We start from the raw sequence: 20,875 nt of genomic DNA, 5'->3' as shown, positions 1-20,875 counted from the left end.
GTTGTACATCTAAGGAACTTCTCGAGAAACTCATAACTACCACAAATTAACTAACACTAATTAGTTACTTATCAAACTACTCATTCCGTTTCAAAATATAAGCAAAATTCACTTTTTAGGTTCATTCATTTAATGATGTATGTGGTCCATATTATGAACCACATACATCATTAAATGAATGAACCTAAAAAGTGAATTTTTCTTATATTTTGAAACGGAGGGAGTAACTAAATCTTAATAACACTAACACCCCCCTAATTCAAATTTTCACTGACATCTTTTTTTGGAACAACAAACTTATTATTGGATTCAATTCACTCCTAATTGAGTTTAAATGTTCATCTCTGTAGTTAGCTTCAAATTCCTCAATATCAATTTTAGTGACTTTGTAAATCGTTCTGAAAAACTCGTGAAGTTTCCGACCAACATCTCCTTTTTGCAATTGCTGAAAGTGAAATTTCTCTTTAACCTTAAGCCTTAAGCTTCAACGTACAATCACCACCCATAACATCCATTAGCTTTCTATAATTAACTGAGCCTAGGCTTTGAACAATTCAGATTTGCCCTTGAGAACATAACTATTTCTTTAATATCGAAAAGAGAAATGATATTTGTACAACCATTTTATTGCAATTTTTTGACAATTTTATCTCTCATCCTCACATTATATTCTTATTATCTCTCTTCCTTTTTCTCTCTCTATTGTTTTGGACCAATGAGAAGAGAGAAAATGAAAGTTGTTATCAAAGTTGTCCCAAATGGTTGTACATATATCACTACTCTATCAAAAAACCCCTCACCTAAATTTTTCGTTGTATTGCCATTACAAATCACAACATTAGGTGGTGTCGATAATACGGGTTCGTCATACATATCATCAAGTTTGTCTAATTCTTGCTTTTCATGATTCCTCCTCCTTATTTTTATATTTTTTTAATGACAAATATTAGATGTTAATTGTTAGTATGTTCATATATTTTTTTTTCATTATCATGACTTGAACCTTGGACGGCTGGACCTTGAACTCCACAACTCCTTTAAATTATACGCACTAAGTTTTGGTCATTTAATCCATGAAATGCAGGTGCATATGCTAAGAAATCCTTAATATTTAAATGGAAAATAGTTCTGCCCCAAAGCCCTAGCAAAACCCTATGCCATCTCCACCATTTTAAACTGCAAACCCCTTTTGGCTCCAAAACCCTAACTTTTGAAAATGTGAAAATGACAGTATTACCCTTTGAAAAGAGGGGTGGGTTTGACTCAGCAACACAATTTTTGATCTAACAAATGACTCACGTGAGAGAGCAGAAAATTGAGCAATTGTAGAGTAAGGTCGGTTCCAGAACAGAACCGCCTTCTTCTTTCTCTTCTCCCACTCCATTTCAGTTTTCTATTCTCTTTACATCTGTGTCACCTATCTTTATTTTCTTCCTTTCTCTGCCCCTCTCTCACACGCCAGCCTCTTCTTCCTCTTCTCTCAAACTCAATCTGGTTTTCCCTTCACAGAATCGCTCTCTCCCTCCCTCTCACGTGTGATTGCTTTCATTCCTCTCTCTTTGGTATGTATATTTTCCTCTCTTTTTCTTCTGATTCTTTGATCGATCTAAACATCTCATTCCTCTACTTCCTTCCATCGATTCACAATATCATAGCTCGAATTTCATTTTTGAATTTCGTTTTTAGGGTTTTTAAGGGGATAATCATGATTTTTTGAGTCTGATTTTATATACCCATGACCTTATTTTTTTAATTTTGGGGTTAAAGGTCTTGTGTCAATGTTATTTATAATCTAAAATTTGTGTAGGGGCGATTCTCATTCTTATTTTAAATCAAGATGGGAGAGGTAACCTGAAATTTAAAATTTGGAATTGTTTCTTCTCCAATTTGTGAATCTGACAATGATGAAATTCTTTGCAGGAAAAATAGAGGCGTTAAGGTTTTTTTGTTGTGTTAATAATGGACTGGTTGGGTAAGTATTAATTTTCCTGTTTCTTTCTGGCTGTATTGATACATTGAGTTGGATTTAGACAGGATGGTTGACAATGGTTGTTTTATGATTCTTAGTACTATGTATTTTTTGATGAATGATCAAAGTCTCTCACAATTGAATGTTTGCATTAGCAGCGCGATTATCAATTATGCGGTGAAAAACCATGTTAACTTCAGAAGCTTGGTTCTGGAGCTTCTGTAGATCGCGAGGAAACCATCCACAAACATACGTTTGGTGACGGAAATAAGCTATCAAACAGGTATGTCCTCTATTTTTGTATCAATTTTTTGCTAGATTTGAGTTTGAGTTTTTTTTTGTGATGTCCGACAATCTTCAGCCATTCAGCATAGTTTCGCACATTTTACAAGAACAATTTTTGAATACGGGTTGGGAATCAAGGGAATTGTTAGTAATAGGACACAACAATGTTGGGAATGGATGTTTTATTAGTCAAATCATGTGAGGTGAGGTCCAACCATTATCGTTTTTTCTTCTTCAACCTCTCGAATTCAGGTTTTTAGCTTTGAAATGTTTAGTTTGATTCTTTGCAAGGGTATTTTTACCCTTATTTTATTGACAACTCATATGTTCTACAACTTCTTCGCTACCAAGGTAAGTTTTTCCTTCCAATTCCTTTGTTGGCGAGTTGCTTGCGGTAATTGTGTCTATACAGGTGATTGTAATGAGTTTGGTTTATTGGATTTGCAGCTGAAGGATCTTCAAACCGAAGGTTGAAATCAAAGTGAGAGCTTTGTCACAACTATTATTTTTGTTTAATTTATATTTTGTTTTTCGTGATCGAATGGGTTTTCTGAATTTAATGACACTGTTACTTTTGTCCTTCGGCCGGAAACACTGAGGTTTAAAAAAAGGATTTGCTACTGACTCTTATATTGAGTAATGCAAATTGAGTTTATTTTGTTTGTTGCCATTTTAAATGTTACAACTATTATTTTTGTGTGTGATTCTTTTTGTTCTTTAATCTAATTCATTTGTTGTAGTTTATGTATGCTTGATAGTATGACATATTATTTATATGATTTTTAGTCTTAGTGTTAAATGAATTCCTGAAAGTTTCATTCCTTTTCTACCATGTAAGAAATTTCAGACTTTTAATGAATTTTAATTTTATGAAGCAATGGCAAAGAATATTTTTGAATTGTTAACCACCAAGGTGAGTTAAACTAAACAATAACTTGGAGTGAAGCATGATTGTTTTTTAATTGATGTTTTTTTTTTTTTTACTTTTTTTTGAAGTTATTGCATTTCTTTACTATTTAGGAAGTTAAGTAGTTTATGTTCATGTCATACTTGAACACTTAATTATAGTTTGATGAAGATTTATTTAGACATTAAGGCATAAGAAAGAATTGTGAAATTGATTTGTTGAAATTTGATTTATGATATGTCAAAGCTTATAGCAGTACCAGTGTGTGTTTTCAGCCTTAAAATTTTGATTAAACTACCTTTGTATGTTGTGTTAGTTTTAACTTATAAAGAATGTAATTGTAGACTTAAGTTTCATTCATTTAATCTTTGTGTGGTTGGCTTCTACAGGTTGTGAAGCTATGCATATGAGAGTTGTTGTCATAGGTGTGTATTCTTATCTCTTTCTTAAGATATGATGATTTGGTCATTTACATGGTTTAATATATTTTTTTTTATATCTATTATGAGTATAGTGTAGTGTTGTGGTTCATTGGGTTTGACTGATTCAAATTCTGTTGGACACTTACTATTTTTTTCTTCCACTTATTCACTATTTTGCGTTCCTAAATATTATTATTTTCTTAAATATAGTTTTGGTTGCTTTGTATGCCTTCTCTATGGCTATTGTTTTTCACATTCACTCTCTGCGGGTCTATTTCCACCTCAAAACCCCAATTCTACAAGCTAAAATCATCAATTTGGTTTTGTGAGTTTTGGTTCTCCCCGTTTTGATTTTTATGTGTTTTGGTTATGCGTCTAATTGTGTCTCTTTTTATGTTTCTAGCAGTTTTTAGATGATTTTTGAAGTGTTTACATAAAAGGATATGTCAGATTCAACATTGTGCTGAATTCTACTTTCCATAGGTTTTTCTTCACTTATCCTACTATTTTTTCTGTTCATTTTTAGTTTTGATTCTATTTTGAATAGTAATTGCTTTTTCATGCAAGATAAGCTGACAAACGATGAGATCTCACGAGTTGGAGCAATTGCAACAGGTTTGTGCTCCTTGCAATTCCATGATTTTTACTTTAGATATGTGTGATTTTTGATATGTTATTTTGTTTGGTTTAAGTAATTAGGAGATAATATATGGTTGAATTTCTTGATTATGGTGGGGAAATTGCAGGGTGATGTATTTTGGTTTGTACTGCTATTGATTAACGTCCCTCGGATGTATGTCTTCCTTGGTGATTGTTTTGAATCTTTTTTATTTATATCTAGCATTGTTTAACGTTCTGTATGAAATGTGATGGTAGACTTCTATTAATGTTAAATTTCATGATTCTGTAATATGTATATGTATTATAGCTTAGTAGTCCCTTCGTCACTCAAGGAGAATGCGGATTACTATATAAGAGTCATCGTTGACAGTATCTATTGGTAATGTAGTTATTTATCCACTACAGCTTGGTTTGTTGGAGAATGATTCTGTCATTACTTTAACCTTATGTGTTCCTGCCAGTCAAGGGACGGGCTTTAGTTCTTAGTTGACTTCTTTGCCTACTGTAATGATGTTTACAATCCTTTCCATTTGTTTATAACTTATGTGTATTTGGAATGCCATGCAAACAAAAAAAAAAAAGAAGAGTTGCATCCTTAAATTTGTCCATATTATTTGAATGTTTAGGGAAAACTCCAATTCAGTAGAATGAGTTCTCTTATTAGGCATAGTTGCCGGTTGAAAATGGCTAACCCGCTAGCAATAAAAATATGCTTGCAAAAATGAACTAATCACCTTATAGGTTCTCGGGGATGAACATGGTTTTGGATTCCTATCTTACCATGAGATAGGATCATTGGGTTCAAACCGTTTCAGTTCTCATTTTTCCTTCATTTTTTCAATTGATGCACCAACAACCTAGCTTAGATGATTATCATGACAGTCATTCTATTCTAATTATAACAATAGCATGGTCTGTCTTCAAGGGGTGGCTTGCAAAAACTCAGGACAGTTTGGATTATTCTATGCTTCAACATGATTACCACTATGTTGTTCTATATGATCTAGATCTTGTGTGCTTCAAATCAACCTATTACATGCCACTGTCACGTGTCTATTATTAGCTGCACAAGATATGGATAAATATCTACCCAAAATTAAATATCTGCACAAGATATGGTCTATTATTGGCTGCAGAATTGTCTGAAGTACATAATATTACTTAAGACATGTTGTGGAGATAGTTCATATAAATATTTTTGTGGAGATAGTTCATCCCTTTCTTGATTCCCAATAATATTCCAATTGTTGTGGATTTGGTTTGTTGATTTTGCAGTTTATGAATCTTCAAATTGTGTGTTGAAATAAGAGTGTGAGCATGCTTTAATTTGATTTTTGGATATCGTAATTCAATGAGTTTTTGAAATGCATTGTGTTGCATTGTTGAGGGTAGCTGACTTCATTTTTAATTGTCTACTTGGCATGTATTACAAGGGCTTTGGATTGCATTTTTGCATTGACAAACTTGATTCTGCTCTTGGTATTTATATCTTCTTCCTCGCAATTTTGTTCTTCTTAGTATATTTACCAATATTAGTTTTGCATAGTTTTTTGTTCTTTTATTCATATGACAAGTTCATTGCTTTATGTCCTTTATAGTTGCTTATCCAAATATCGGTAAACATACTTATGTATGAAACTGCTTAGTTCTATTGTAGATATGAACTGTAGGTGTCGATTCTCTTTGTTGCGACATGTCTCCCCTGATCGGTTTGTTGAGTTAAATCTATGATTGTGTTTAGGTATGATTTTCTCTCGAAAAGCCTACGGAATAACCATCATGTGATTGATATTGTTCAGATTTAACGACCAAGCTTTTGGTGTGCAAAACATCATGCAACTCCAAATTTTGGTGCTGAGTTGATTGTCCATTAAACAGCCTTCAAACAAAGGTTTTGTTTTTCTTTTTGTGTATCCAAAAGTGCTTTTATTTTGCAAAAAAAAAAAAAAAAAAACTTCCTACAGCTTGCCTATATTTTATGTGAAGTGACTGTAAGCACCTCATTACAAACAAAGACATGAAAATATTTGACTGCAGATTTTACTCTGCATATTTTACTATAAAGGCATGTCACATAAGCAAAACAACACTCACTTGCATTGCCATTCATTCCACACATCATTCTGCAATAGAAACAAAGATGCTTATGACATGAAAATATATTTCTCAAATTTAGGTTAGTATGATAGTTACTTTGATTTAGCATTTTTTTTTAAGTATGTTCTTTGCACACCTTTGTTTTTAATTGTCTTCACTTAAGTATTTATATTATGCCAAGAAGTTTTGATATTAATTTTGTCTTCCTTTCACTAACAGCTAAAGGCAAAGATGGTGACAAGTTTGAGGAGTCTATACGAACAGACCTGTTAAAGTTGTGAACTTATCATGTGTTTTTTTTTTTTTTGAAGGAAGAACTTATCATGTGTTAAAGTTGATGTCCTAATACTTTGATATAAGTTTGTTTGAGTCAACTTATCATGTATTCTTTAAATTTAAGTTTTGATTTGAAATTCTAATAGAATATAAACATGATAATTTTTCTTTGTAGATTCCCTTGATATTATGATTATTTTCATTTCAATATTGTATCTCTGTTTAACTCTTATGGTTTTTTAGTAGACCCGTGCGATAGCACGGGTCAAACGTCTAGTTCGTTATCAAAATTGGAACACGCGCAATTCAATTCAAACTTTAGTTAAAATGATAAGTAAGGAAGAGGAAAATTATTTGATCCGAGAAGGGATTACACATCATAAATAAACAGTACTCATTCTTTAAAAAAATAAAATAATAATAAACAGTACTCATAAACACAATAATTTAAGTACAAATTAAACCATGTACTATTTCAATGAACTGCAGTTGTCTAATGTCGTCCATCTTTGGTCAATATGAACAATGATGCAAATCAACTACGTAAAAACTATTGGTGCAAGCTTTATAGTCTTCAAATAAGACCTGCCACTTTATAGTCTTCTTTAATTTTGATTTTAAAGAAGATAAAATAAAAAAGCATCACTATTATTGTCTTTTTAAGAGTGATAATTTTTTTTTTAAAAAAAAGAAGAATATAAAAATTTATAATTATAATTGACAATTTGGAAACTAACGACCAGCTTAGTCCTTAAATTATAATTTTCTCTCTCATTTAATCTTTAAAATGTATTTTTTTTAAGCAAAATAGAAATTGAATTAAAATAAAAAAGGAAGTACAAGCTGGGGGGGCATGAACCCGACCCAGATAGCTACAGACTCGAACCCTAACGGCTGATACAACAAATCAGCACAAGAGTGGTAAATAAAACAACTCTAAACAACACCACTACGGCCAGCCCAGCGAACCCACGCATGGATACGAAACCAAACTGAAAAAAAAAACAAAAAAAAAGAAGGAAGCATGAATGTTTAGAGTATCAAGGTAGGCGTATGAATAGTCTGCCAACACATAAACGATCCAAGGTCCAACAGCTCCCTAAAAAACTTCAGCAAGCCAAAGCGCCCTTTCGGGCCAAATCAATCCAATCGAAGTCCCGATCAAAGAACAAACGACGGACACAGTCCACCAACGGCACAACTGATGACGGATTAAACAGTTCTAAGGTACATTAATGACTACTACCGCCAACACGGAGCGACAATGCACCAAACTCTTTCGAGCAACATCTGTCGAATCAAATCCACACAGATGAAACATAACTTTTTGTAACCAGATCTTAAATCAAGAAAATCTAGATTTAAGATTAACATCAACCAAGGTCCGGATCAAACCACCACCAGCTTCGTCTTTCTGGAAATAGAATGAAAACAACAAACATACAATACATCACACAAACAATACAGAAAGCACAAAAAGAGTCGTCGCAAACAAAAAGCCACCCGAAAAAGGACATGAAGAGCAACAGTGGCGCCAGCTACGACCTCAACCCCCAAGTAACCGACGAGGTAGAGCAGTCTGTCCTTTGTTTCGAAACCCCAGCTAACAACAACTCAAGAACAGCAACTTGCGTACGGCGACGAACGAAAAACGGCGACGAACCAAGAGTAGATCTAGAGCAAGAGATAACCGGAGACGAAGCTCACAACAAACCACCCATCGCCGGCGGCAAAGGTTGAAAAAGGAAAGTTTGGATTCGACGGGAAGGAGAGGTGGTGACGTCTTGGAGCGACGCGATCACCACCTGAGGTCGGATCTACATCTGGCTTTAAAATGTATAAACATAATAAGTAATTTATAAATTATTCTCTCAAAAAAAAGTAATTTATAAATTATATAAAGTTAATGGATCTTATATACTTTAGAGATAAATTAGAGAATGATATTTTATGGACTAAATTAATAATTTATTTATAAATCAATAATCAGGTCACATCTAATTACGGTGTAATAGTAGTTTCTTCTATAGAATTTTCATGATTTTGAGCCTTTGAAATTAATTTTAGATACATGTGCACAATGTGCCAACAATAGGTTGGTTAAAAAGATTCGGTTCGTTAATCCATAATTTTAGATACATGTGCACAATGTGCCAACAATAGGTTGGTTAAAAAGATTCGGTTCGTTAATCCAAGTTGTCAAGGGTTCTACCAATGACTCTTGTTGAATGGGCGAAACTTACATTACGTGTCCAACATTATTTGATAGAGATCAGCAATCGTTAAACAACTATAGAAACTTGGGTTAAATATGTTTCTTGTCCTTACAAATATACAAACTTTTCGTTTTAGTTCCTCTAATTTTTTTTTTTTAATATTTAGTCCTGTAAAATTTTCAATCATTACTTTTGGTCTCTATTTTTAAGTTAATTTGTGTAGTTTTTTTTAATGAAATTATGCAGAAATGTGAAGAATATTGTAAGACAATTTTCCCAAAAAAATTAGAATTTTTTAACAAAACATAAATTACATATGATTTTTTAACCGTAAAAAATATCAAAATTCATATTTAATTCATACTTTGTTAAAAAAATTCTATTTTTTTTTAAAAGATTCTTATAATATTATAAATTTTTCTACAAAATTTTATTCAAAAACATGAATTCTACATATGAGTTTACTTTAAAGGAGGGGGCAAAAGTGAAGATAAAATACTTTTGGAGACTAAAAGTTAAAGAATTTTTTTAGAGGAACTACAACGAAAAATTGACATATTTATAGGAACCAAAAAAATATTTAACTCTAGAAATTTGTATTGATAACAATAAACCAAAAAACAATCACTAGAAATTATTTGTAACATATCATATCAAATATATGTAGAAGATGAGTGTTATTTGAACAACCATTTGGTTGACAATTTATGGAACAACCATAATTTACAAAGAAAAAGTAAATATTTGCACGAAAACCAAAACAATACAGAGATAAAGAAAAATATAATGTACATCCTTTCTTGACAATATATATATATATATATATATATATATATATATATATATATAATGTTTTTTTTGAAGAAATCAAAATGAAATATATTAACAGCGGCGTTGGAAGCCCCTCAGTACAAGGTGTACTAAAGGATTCAACCCGACAAACAAACAATCACAAAGTATAATTACAAACAGAAAACAGTCAGTCGACACCCAGACAACCTAAAGGGTTCGACCACCAACTGTGAGTACCGTACACAAAAGTGATTTTATTGGCTTTCAGCCACCACAACGAATGAAATTTAACTTTATCTAAGAGCTGCTCAATTGATGATTCAGTGTTGTTGAACAATCTATTATTTCTTTCATTCCACACCAGCCAAATACAGAGAAGCCATAATAATTGTAAGAATGAACGACGAGCTCTTGAGTGACCAGAATAATGAATAAATTGATGAAAATGGTCTTGGATATTTTCAGCGTCTACACTGGAAACACCAATCCAAGACCTTATATGCTGCCAAAGAGACCCAAAAACGTGACAATGAAGGAATAAATGAGATGTAGACTCTGCTTTACCGCATCCAGATACGCACTGATTGTCTGGTACCTGAGCAATACCGCGCCTTAGAAGATTTATTTTAGTTGGTAACCTATCTTTCAGCAAACGCCACGCAACAATGGAAACTTTCAAAGGAATGTTCAAATATCATTTCACTACCTAGAATAAGCATAGACACGAATTACCAACCGGAGAGTTCATTATATTTCAAATTCTCCTCGCAAAAGTAACCATAAATGACAACCATTTGCAAGTTAGAAAAATAATAATCATAAATGTGAAACATGCTTTAGAAGTCGAGGATAAGAATCAATATCTGTCCTTGTAATTGTAATGATGGGTTGAGCTAGCCAATTTGGACTCCAGTTGATTTATTATTGGAAGCAAGCCATATTATAAACATGTGCAATATTTGTGCGTGGGTTTATTAAAACAGAAAATATAAGTCTATAAATAATAAAAAGAAACTTGACCAAAAAAATAATTATAATAATAATAAAATTACACTATTGTAAAACAACGATACCACATTTTGGTGCATGTAGTCATTTTTTTCTTCAAATTTTAATATTTATATTGATAAAAAAAATCTGGTCAAGTTTATTTTGATAATTTAATTCACAATTTTGTTGTTTTATTATTCAACCAAATAATGATTTTTTTTTGAATAATCGCATAAAGACAAGGTTATCATAATGATTTGTCATTTTTTGTTTGACAAATTATAAATTTTAACATTGCCAGATAATTGAAATTTTGAAAAATAAAATTGGACAAGTAATGTCAAGGTTATCATAATGTCAAACGAAAACAAATTGTAATCATAAACTTCATCTAGAACGATCCTTAAAAAAATAAAAAATAAAAAAAAACTACTTCATTTTTCACCCACCCACCAACATATATAAGAATAAGAACCGGTTCATTCTCCTCTTAAAAATAAAAAACCAATCCATTCTATCTGCCACAGAATTTTCCATGCCCCAAAAATAAATACAAGTCTAGAGCCACTAATCACAAACTTCAATTATTTCTTCAAAAGTAACCTCACTATCTTAATATAATAGGAAACCATGGCTTTAAATTTAATCTCACAAAGTGAGTTACCCCTTAATGAAAATGATTCACAAGATATGGTTATATACCAAATTCTTAAGGAAGCTAATGAACTTAGCAACACAATGGTGCAAGAGAGGCATCAAAATGGCTTAGAACAGAGCAAGACCATTAAAAAGAAGAACTACAGAGGCGTAAGGCGTCGACCGTGGGGGAAATATGCAGCAGAGATTCGTGACTCGAAGCAAAATGGAGCTAGGGTATGGCTTGGTACATTTCAAACAGCTGAAGAGGCTGCAGTTGCTTATGATAAAGCTGCTTTCAGAATGAGGGGTGCTAAGGCCTTGTTGAATTTCCCACATGATTTTTCTGCTTCTATACAATTGACTTCAACGTCCAAGAGTGATTTGAGTTCAAGGAAAATAAACAAATAAGGACTCTCAGTCAAGTGGTAGCAACTTCTGTTCAATTTCCTTTGGGGCAAGTATTCTATAGTCCATCCCTTACAAAGTATAAGAAAAAGTGAGTCAAACAAAATTGATGTATTTAGTTTAAATTCAGAAAGCACAAGTGCTTGGATGCTAGAGAAATATTGGTGAAGTTGTGTTTATTGTTTGAGTGTTTACATCTAAGTTAAATTTGTCATATGAGCTTTTCAATTTACAATATATTAATTAATTTTTTTTTCAATCATATCATCTAATTAATATCACATTCACTCATCTCATTTCAATATTTTTTACGTTGTGTTTATGATAATAATAATAATAATAATAATAACAACAATAATAATAATAATAAATACACCAATACTCAATAAGGGTACTTTTGTAAAAATACTATTTCTCTTTTTCATGTGTACAATTTTCTTAATATATGTGAAATGACGTTAATTTGGAATGGCGGGAGTTTGTTGTTGTTGTTGTTGTTGTTAATCAGACGATTCTAGATCATATGTCAATTTTTCTAACCAGGAGATAAGTAAAGTACAAAAAATTGTTCCATACAAGAATCAAACAAAGGATCTCTCAAACGATTCTAGATCATATGTCAATTTTTCTAATCTCCTTACATGTATCCCATGGGACAATTGTAACTTGTTCAAACTAGGGTTTTGGGGGTCCTGAAACACTATCTTATCATAAAAATCCTAACTAATAGCCTTTATTCAGATATACACTTTTCGACCGTAAAAACCTCACATATTCTCCACATTATTACTTGATCGTCAAAATATTTATAGGTGTTTCATCCCCTCTGGTGAGATAGAGAAGTTGTTATTCAAGTACACCACCCTAGTTTTGTTTCCACTCTCTCTCGTGGCCGAAGATCTCAAGTTTGGTTCGATTAATATATAAATTTTTGGATGCTTACCAAATCGTGGATTTTACTTAGGCTTACTACTTCATATTTAAAATTTTAAATTCTTTAGTTGTTTTTTTTTTTGTGTACAAATGACAACCGTTATCGAAAAAACACAGAAAAGTTGATAAATTAGGGTTAGAACTCCGATCACAATGTTCTGCTTGGCGATTTTGATATTTTTACTAGTTGAGGTTGGACTTGTGGATTTTCGTTGCTTTTGTTGGTGATTTTGTGTATTGTTGGTTTAAGCTTCAGTTTTTAAATTGTAAATTTTCTTTAAAAAAAAAAAAAAGGTAAAACACTTATGCGTTCATACTGTAATCGCTGGGTGGAGGATAAAATAGTGGACATTTGAACTCCAATCTCTTGGCAACCTCGTCCATATTACAAGGTTAACATTGATCTTGCTGGTCCGGCGAACAATTCTTAGGGCAATATTGGTACTATTATTTGAGACTGTGATCGATTTTCCTAGCTGTCGCTACCTAGTACAATATTCATGGTTTGCTACCTAGACTGTAACATAGGTTTTGGGGTTTAATTCATCTAACTCTTCAATTTTTGTTTGACTTGATCTTTCATAATATTGTGATTGAAATTTGAAGGAGTCTTCCTTAGTGTGATTTGTGCCTTGAAGCAACCTCTTCGTGACAAGTTCTACTTTGGGATAGTGTGTAGAATTATGAGTTTTATGATATCCATATGAACGATTAGGACAAAACACCTCATCATAATCAATCGTAGTTTTTTTTTGACATGCCCTTGACACTCTTTTTTGCCTTGCACACTTTCTTGACATTGGTATCCTTGTACACTTTCGAAAGCAAGACGTGTTCCCACATATCATTCTTCTTGATGTCATTTATTACTTTTGTCCATTGCATCTTTGCATTTTTTTTTTTTTTTAATCTTACGGAGCTTCTTCAAAGTTCAGCAGTTCGTAAGTTACAAAGAGACATACTAGGGTGGGTTATCCATTTTCGCGGTTTCCTCATAAAGATCTTCGAACCTTCGTGGTGATAAAGTCTTTATGTTATCATATAGATCTTGAAGACTCTGAATATGTGTCACGATCATTTCACCGCCAGTGTCTTCAGAATTGGATGATGTTGGTGATAGGAGCCCTTGTTGAACTTCTTTAGATGTTTCTTCTTCAAATTCAGAAAAGATAGTGTATTCCTATTAGTGAGCTTCAAAGTCCCATTGTCCTTCTTTATCGAATACCACATCTCAGCTAACTACAATCTTGTTGATGTTTGGGTTGTACAACTTGTATCCCTTTGAGCTTTGATCATAACCGATGAAGATTAACTTCTTGCTATCATCGTCAAGTTTGGTTTTTTCTTTTCTTGTCTAAAATGTAAACATGGGCCACACCGCCAAAGACCCTGAAGTATGAAATAAAATTTCTTCCACTCCGTGCTTCTTGTATATTTTCCAACACACACATCTTGTTAGAAATCTATCTACTTTATATCTAATCCTAAGGTACATGCTTACCCTAATTCCCTAACCCTAATCCTAATTTTTTGGCTCCAAATAGTTTCAGCCATTAGATTAATCTATGATGCTTAATTCAAATGATAATAGGAAAATTTGAATTTGAATTTCAAATTCCATCCCAACCGTGACTCTAGGTAATAGAGCACACATTTAATAGGCATCTTCTTCCAAAAAAAACTCATGTACGCTGAATTTATGAGTTAGGTCTCCATGCATCCAACCTGAACATTCACTCCATCTATCCCTCAGAATCTCTCCTCACCCTTATCTCTCACGAATCAGAAATCGACCACAGCCATCACACCATCTCCACTATGTCGTCGACTCAACACGAAATTTTGATTCTAAAGCTTCTGTGCTGACGGATTCAGCTATGGATGCGTATTTAAAATTGCGAATCAGAATCTCCCGAATCAGAATTCAACCATACCCTTGCCACCATCTCCTCTCCGTTGAGAAATCGAATCCCTCTTCGACAGCGTCACCTCCAGGTTGAACATTTATCGCTGCTTTCTCCTACAGTCCAATTTGTATTTGTGATAGGTTGGTTTTTTTCTTCCTTAAACACTTTGATTTTTAGGGTTTTTTGTTTTGTTCTTCCTGGCTGTTGTGTTATGTTTCGCCATTGAATTTTAATTTTGCATTTTTGCGGTTTGACAGGTAGTATATGACAGCATCATTGTCTGCTGTTCTGCTGCGGTTTAGGGGATTTTGGGGGGTCTGTTGCCCCTTGCTGAACTGTGCGGCTGGGGTATGTTTTTGTCCGTGAGCTTTTGTCCATCTTTCTGTCCCCAAAGGTTTTCCCCAAACTGTTTTTCTCCAACAATCAAAGTTTTGGCTTTCTCTCAATCTCTCATGAAACAGGTGAATCGCTCGCAATCTTTTTCTCAATCCTTTTCGTTGAACTTGAAATCTCTGAACCAAATCTTTCTCTCAATTTGGCCACTTACTCAGTCGTTGAACTACAATCTCTGAAACAGGTTTACCTGACCGTCGTAGATCGCCGGCGACGACCATCCCGAATGTTGCCATCCTTTCATCCGTCGTGACTAGCTCGAAATTGTGTTGTTGTATGTAACGTCTTTTTTTTTTTTTTGAAGTTTTTGTTGGTTTGCATAGATAAATTAGACTCCGGAAGGTTCCAAGTTTACGCCTCCCATCAATCGGTGGATTTTAGATGGAAAAAAGACTACTGTCCTGTCCTGTGGTGTTCAGGTGGAAATATTTTTTGCATCAATTTTCTTATGTTCATTGTTTAATTGATGTTGTGTGTATTAATGATGTTTGTATTTTGGTGGGTGGTTGTTTGTTTCTTTGTGGGGTATTTTGGCATCTGAGGGAATTATTTACGATCGATCCTGTTGTTTTTGGATTTCCAAACTGTTGTATTTGGATTTCCAAATTCTATTATCTACCGAAGTTGTTACTAGGTTGAGTCACGACCAGGTCGCTCTCTTTAAGACGTTTCGTGGCACTACCCAAAATTGTGCAAGGTAGACTATCAACCACGCCGCCTCCAGGATAAAACAAGCCCAGCTACAACTGTGCGGTTAACTACTGCACCGTAGAAAACCGTTCGAGAATTACACCCTCAAATATGGTACTAAGATCACTCTTTAATACTGAAACCACTTTAATATGGTATTGTTACCACTCTATTATGGTACTAAGACCACTCAAATATGGTGTTACCACCATTCTAACCTTAATTTCTCCAAAGTATCAATATGGCACCACGACCACTCAAATATGGTGTTACCACCATTTCTCCTCAAATAAAAATATTGAATAACTTTTATATACTGTTAAGATCATTCTTGATTCTGACGGAACATTGTTTATTCCAAATAGGGACTATGATCTTAAAAGTACTCTTTATTCCGAAGGGACATATATTATCGAAGGGACTATGAACTTAAGACCATTCTTAATTCCGAAGGGACATTAAACCGAAAAGGGACTATGGTCTTAAGAACACTCTTAATTCCGAAGGGACAGAAAGGAGTAGAAAAGGGAGAAGGACTTGTTAAACAAGTCGAAGGAGGGAGAAGAGATGAAAGACTCGTCAACACAAGTCAAAAAAGGGAGAAGAGAGAAAGAGTTCCCGACAACTCAATGAAACTCTTTGGTGTGTGGAATGTACTGTGTGAGCTCTCTATTTATAGAAAAAATTCACAACTAATAAGTGAGAAACTTTGGGAACAAGTAATACATTACTTTGTCATTAAGTAATTCACATATTAGATCTAGTACAAAAATATCTTATATTTAGTACAAAAATATATTATATTATGTACCAAAATATATTTCAGATCAAGCACTAAAATATATTAGATTGCGTTCCAAAATATTTTAGCAAAACTTGGGGACTAAGAAAGCACTTTCTAATAATGATTAAATTAATTATTTAATTTATCATTTCCAAATAATAAAATATATATCAATATATATTTTTCTCTAGTGCTTATGTACACCCCCATTAATTAGAGGTACACCCCCACTATATAAACACTACTAATGTGTGTGTTCCATCCGATGTGGGACTTCCACTTTATTCAATTCACACAACACGAGTTCTACCCAACATGGGAATTTGTGTTTAGTCTTTTTAATTCAATTTCCACACATGTTCCAACAGATCCTACGGATTACATGCTTGCTATTTGTGGCAATGATACATTGAGGGAAATGTCTTCTCATGGAAAAAGTGGAAGCTTCTTTTACCTTACTCAAGATGACCGATTTGTTATCAAAACCTTGAAGAAGTCTGAAGTCAAGGTTAGTTGTTAGTTGCTAGCATTAACTAATAACTTGACTTGAAGAAGCATTATGTTTGATGAGAAAAGTATAAATCCTGTATAGATCAATCAAGGTGAAATTTCAATTTCAGCTTTTGGTCACCATGCTTTTTTCCTCTGTTTTTCAATGATTAGTTGGTGGCTATGTCAGGTGCTCATCAGGATGCTTCCCAGTTACTATCAACATGTTTCAATGATTATTTGTCTTGAAAGACTCATGACTTAAAGCTTTTAAATAGATGAATATTTGATTTTGATTGTTTTTGACAATAACTATGTTCAAAATTGTTTAATCTCTATGTTTTATGTTTGGTGATCCCATTTATGACTGCAGAACTGCTTCTTACGAGACTACCATAGGAATTTTGTCACTGTCTACTCCCCATTGTTGTCCCAATTTGTGCCAAGAGTTTCCTTAAGCCCTTTTTCTCTCTGCATATGTTGTATTTGATTTTGAGTGATAAGATCTAAGGAAATTGGTACATTGGTTTTATTAAATTACCAATTTCTTTATTTTTTTTTACTATCATTGGATCATTTTCTCTTACAGTCTTGTGTATTGTTTCCAATATTATAAGTCTCTATTTCTTTCTCAATCTTTCACTTTTGTTTCCAAAGTTTAATCTATATTGTTTCTATCTTTCACATGCTGCAAGTGTTTTCGGTAATACTCCCTTCTATTTTTGCTTAACCTTATATTGCTTGGTTCACATTACATGTCTTCTGATGGCTTAAATAAAAGATGGTATATATTGCTTTAAGCTGGTTCTGTTTGTGATCTAACTATGTGTTGATCATACTTTTAAGAATCAATAGTCCATGTGTTTTATGACAACATAAAATAAAATGAATAAGCTGGAATTGATCAATGGAAGGTTGACATGATGATGTAGATATCTTGCTATAGAAGCTTATCTGTTTTAGTTTTTTACTATGAACCTCCTCATAACTATGTAACACAACTGTTTTAATTTTTCAGCTTTTCCTTTTGATATATCTATATAATTTCAATAAGAAAGTAAATATTTCACGACACGACAAAAAGTTTGTCTTCCCCTTCTTCTATTCTTATTGTTGGAATCACTATTAGCATTCTTTTTTGAATAGCGTTTAATTTTTTTAAGTACATATAACACAAATTATTGGTGCAATGTTCTTGGAGCAGTCCTCTAACAACTTTCTGAAGCTTTCTGTTCATTGAACACATGTGACCTTAATTTCTCTAAAAATTTTGTTGAATTTCACGTTGTCATCCTATGTCAGTTTTTAAAAAATACTGCCATGAGATTTATAAGATGCTTCATGGAAGCTTCATGGAAGTTTACAAATTAATATTACTTTCCTAATATATATCAACCTCTTCCACCTGAGCTTATTTTGTTGTTCTATTTGGTTTAAATAGACAAGTTTACATTTCTTTTTGGTTTTTATCCCTTTCCAATTCTAACATTGCTTGATTAGATCAGGAAAATTTCCCTTAAAAAAATATTTAAGGAAAGCTAAATGTTGCAGGCTTCTGATGTCATTAACTTTATGAAATTGCATTTCAGGTTTGTGAACAATATCAATTTTATTAAAGGCACAAGCACAAATGAATACATGTTTTTGGCAACTTTGTTGAAGCTATGATCTCATATGTAATAAGTCGTACAAGACTCTCAAAGTGTGTTGGAAAAGTAGGCAAATGTTTAAGCCTTCCATATGAAATAGGTATACATACCGAAATTTTCCTTCATGTTGCTTTGATTGGATTGTTGTACTAAGAAAGTGGGGTGGACTTCTTGATGTGTTCTTACTTGATGCCTCTCAAGATCCTTGAGTTTGACAATGAGAACTATTTATTTGGTTATATTTGGTGTTTGGTTATGTTAATGCACATTTGAAGCTTCAATGTTTTTCTTTGGTATTGTATGCACATTTGAAGCACGTTATTTTCTATCTATTTGAATGTTTTATTTGCCGTCAATATGACCCGTGCGGCAGCACGGGTGGAAGGTCTAGTTAATTAGATAATTAGACAACACACGTCACAACTTCAGTCCAAAATTCTTTATCTGTTTCTTACTTTTGATCATGCTTTAAGCCATACCAAGAATTATTTATTTTTTCTTTCCACTGCGCCATTTTATTAAAGGGATCTTAGAACTGTAATCGGTGGACATTTGATTCCATTTTATTTACATAACTCTTAGAACTCTTTAGAAGTGAATTAACCTACTCGATTCGTTCACATAGCTTTTATTTGTCGGCCCTTTTCTTTCTCCACAAAAGCTTTTAACTTCTTGATGGCAGTAAATACTTTTGATTTTAGTTGCAAAAAATAGACCCATGCTTTTTTTAAAAAAAAAAAGTTGTCAACGAAAAGGAGAAAATTGTGATGTTTACATAGTGAGTTTGGCTTGATTGGCCCACATACATTAACATGTATATAAGCTCGAGCGGCTTCTTTCGCTCTTGAATTTGACTCCTTTGAAAAACTCGTCCTGAATTGCTTTCCAAGTAAACATTCTTCATAGAGTTGATATGGATGGTTGATTGATCGTAACTCTCTAACCATATTTTGTTTTGACATCAATCTTAACCCTCTAAAATTTGAGTGCCTAAATCGAAGATGTCAAAGTCATGGTGCACCATTGTAGCAAGCTTTGAGACGTTTTGCCACATCGTTTCAAATATTTAATAAGAACGATACATTTCTCGATATTGGTGCATTGGTGATGAGATTATTTCTCCCATCTTTGATACTTAAAGCTTTCAGGTGAATACCATACCCTTGTTCTAAAAGTTGTCCCGAACTTGAAATATTTGTGTTTATATTTGGAACGTAGTAAATATTCAAAATAAATTGATGTTTTCCACATTTCAAGAGACGAATTAAGATATTGCCTTTGCCTTTTATTGGAATCTTGGAAATGAGACAATTCCACTTAATGATTCATCAAGTTCAAGGAACATGCTCCTATTTCCACACATATGGTTGCTTGCACCAGTGTCAATATACCATGAATTTTGTAAGGTTCCTTCGATACATCCATGTGCTGTCAGAACTATTTAAAACTTCTCATCCTTTTCTTTTACATGGTTGGTCTTCTCGTCGACCCTATTCTTGGCAAATCTACATTTTGAAGCGTAGTGACCAAACTTCTGACAATCATAACATTAAATTTGAAATTTTTCGTACCATATGTTTGAATATCATCTCTTCTTGTTGAGGTTTCTCCTTTCTCATAGTTGTCGTTGGTGAAATTTGAATTTCATCCATGGTTGCCACGTCCAAATTGTTTTCAACAGTAGCCTGGTGTGCGGCCCCAACCTTAACTTTGTTGTCTTCTTTCATTTCTTTGAGTTATCGGTGATCTCTCTCTCTCTCTCTCTCTCTCTCTCTCTCTCTCTCTCTGTTGTTCTTCTCCTCGTAAGCTTGCAATGATCTTGAAGTTGCTCTATGGTCATGGTCCCTAAATCATTGGTTTTTCAATTCTCACGACAATATCTCAAATTTGGGATCAAATGAGCAGAGTATCTTCTCCATATAGTCGTTACATCTTATTACTTCTCACCATTTCTTTTTAATTAATTTGAAACAATGATAACTTTAGAAAAATATTCGGAATTAGACTCTGACACTTTCAAAAAGGATTTGAACGCACCGCCTCTTAAGAGTTTGGAGATGCGCCTTCTTTAATTGCTCTTCACCTTTGCAAGAGGTTTGAAGCTTCTCCCGTGCCTCCTTAGTAGATGTTGCATTTGAAATTTTCTTAAACTCATCTTCATCTAATGCTTGGTAGATGGTTTACAAATGATAAGTTGTCCCATATTTAGAGGCTCCAATGGAGAGTTCTACATACCTCAATAAATTATTCTAGAGAGAGAGAGAGAGAGAGAGAGAGAGAGAGAGAGAGAGAGTGTTCTACACAAGTCTCTCTACAACATGCTTTTACAGTGGTGATATATGTACATCCATTTGAAGACAACTTTGATGACAACCTTGTTTTTCTCTCTTCTTATTAGTCAAAAACAATGG

General features: G+C 33.3%; 2 long non-coding RNA genes and 1 pseudogene across 51 annotated transcripts; all 3 read left to right on the top strand.

Annotated features, from left to right (window-relative positions):
- The first annotated feature begins 1,101 nt into the window (after positions 1 to 1,101).
- On the top strand, positions 1,102 to 6,785 carry LOC146932246 (uncharacterized). 50 transcript variants are annotated; one of them, XR_015007029.1, is made up of 13 exons: positions 1,102 to 1,562; positions 1,808 to 1,846; positions 1,921 to 1,972; positions 2,128 to 2,735; positions 3,551 to 3,586; positions 3,990 to 4,066; positions 4,151 to 4,198; positions 4,330 to 4,376; positions 5,480 to 5,515; positions 5,638 to 5,683; positions 5,851 to 5,913; positions 6,004 to 6,095; positions 6,521 to 6,785. It is a non-coding gene; the product is annotated as an uncharacterized LOC146932246 (long non-coding RNA). The 50 variants fall into 50 exon arrangements; XR_015007012.1 differs by lacking the exon at positions 5,851 to 5,913 and adding an exon at positions 3,794 to 3,908 and having other exon boundaries at positions 2,128 to 2,252; positions 2,702 to 2,735; positions 4,330 to 5,683; positions 5,946 to 6,095; XR_015007019.1 differs by lacking the exon at positions 5,851 to 5,913 and adding an exon at positions 3,794 to 3,908 and having other exon boundaries at positions 2,128 to 2,605; positions 2,702 to 2,735; positions 4,330 to 5,683; positions 5,946 to 6,095.
- A 3,959-nt stretch (positions 6,786 to 10,744) lies between these two features.
- LOC146932245 (pathogenesis-related genes transcriptional activator PTI5-like) lies at positions 10,745 to 11,835 on the top strand (annotated as a pseudogene).
- Positions 11,836 to 16,706: 4,871 nt separating this feature from the next.
- LOC146932244 (uncharacterized) lies at positions 16,707 to 18,745 on the top strand. Its single transcript, XR_015008389.1, has 2 exons — positions 16,707 to 16,834; positions 18,405 to 18,745. It is a non-coding gene; the product is annotated as an uncharacterized LOC146932244 (long non-coding RNA).
- The last annotated feature ends 2,130 nt before the right edge of the window (positions 18,746 to 20,875 follow it).

Source organism: Medicago sativa, chromosome 4, assembly GCF_051527215.1.
Source record: "Medicago sativa cultivar Bolivia chromosome 4, Bolivia_mono, whole genome shotgun sequence".
In the NCBI taxonomy this organism is placed as follows: Eukaryota; Viridiplantae; Streptophyta; class Magnoliopsida; order Fabales; family Fabaceae; genus Medicago; species Medicago sativa.
This window is presented reverse-complemented; position numbering and strand designations above follow the sequence as displayed.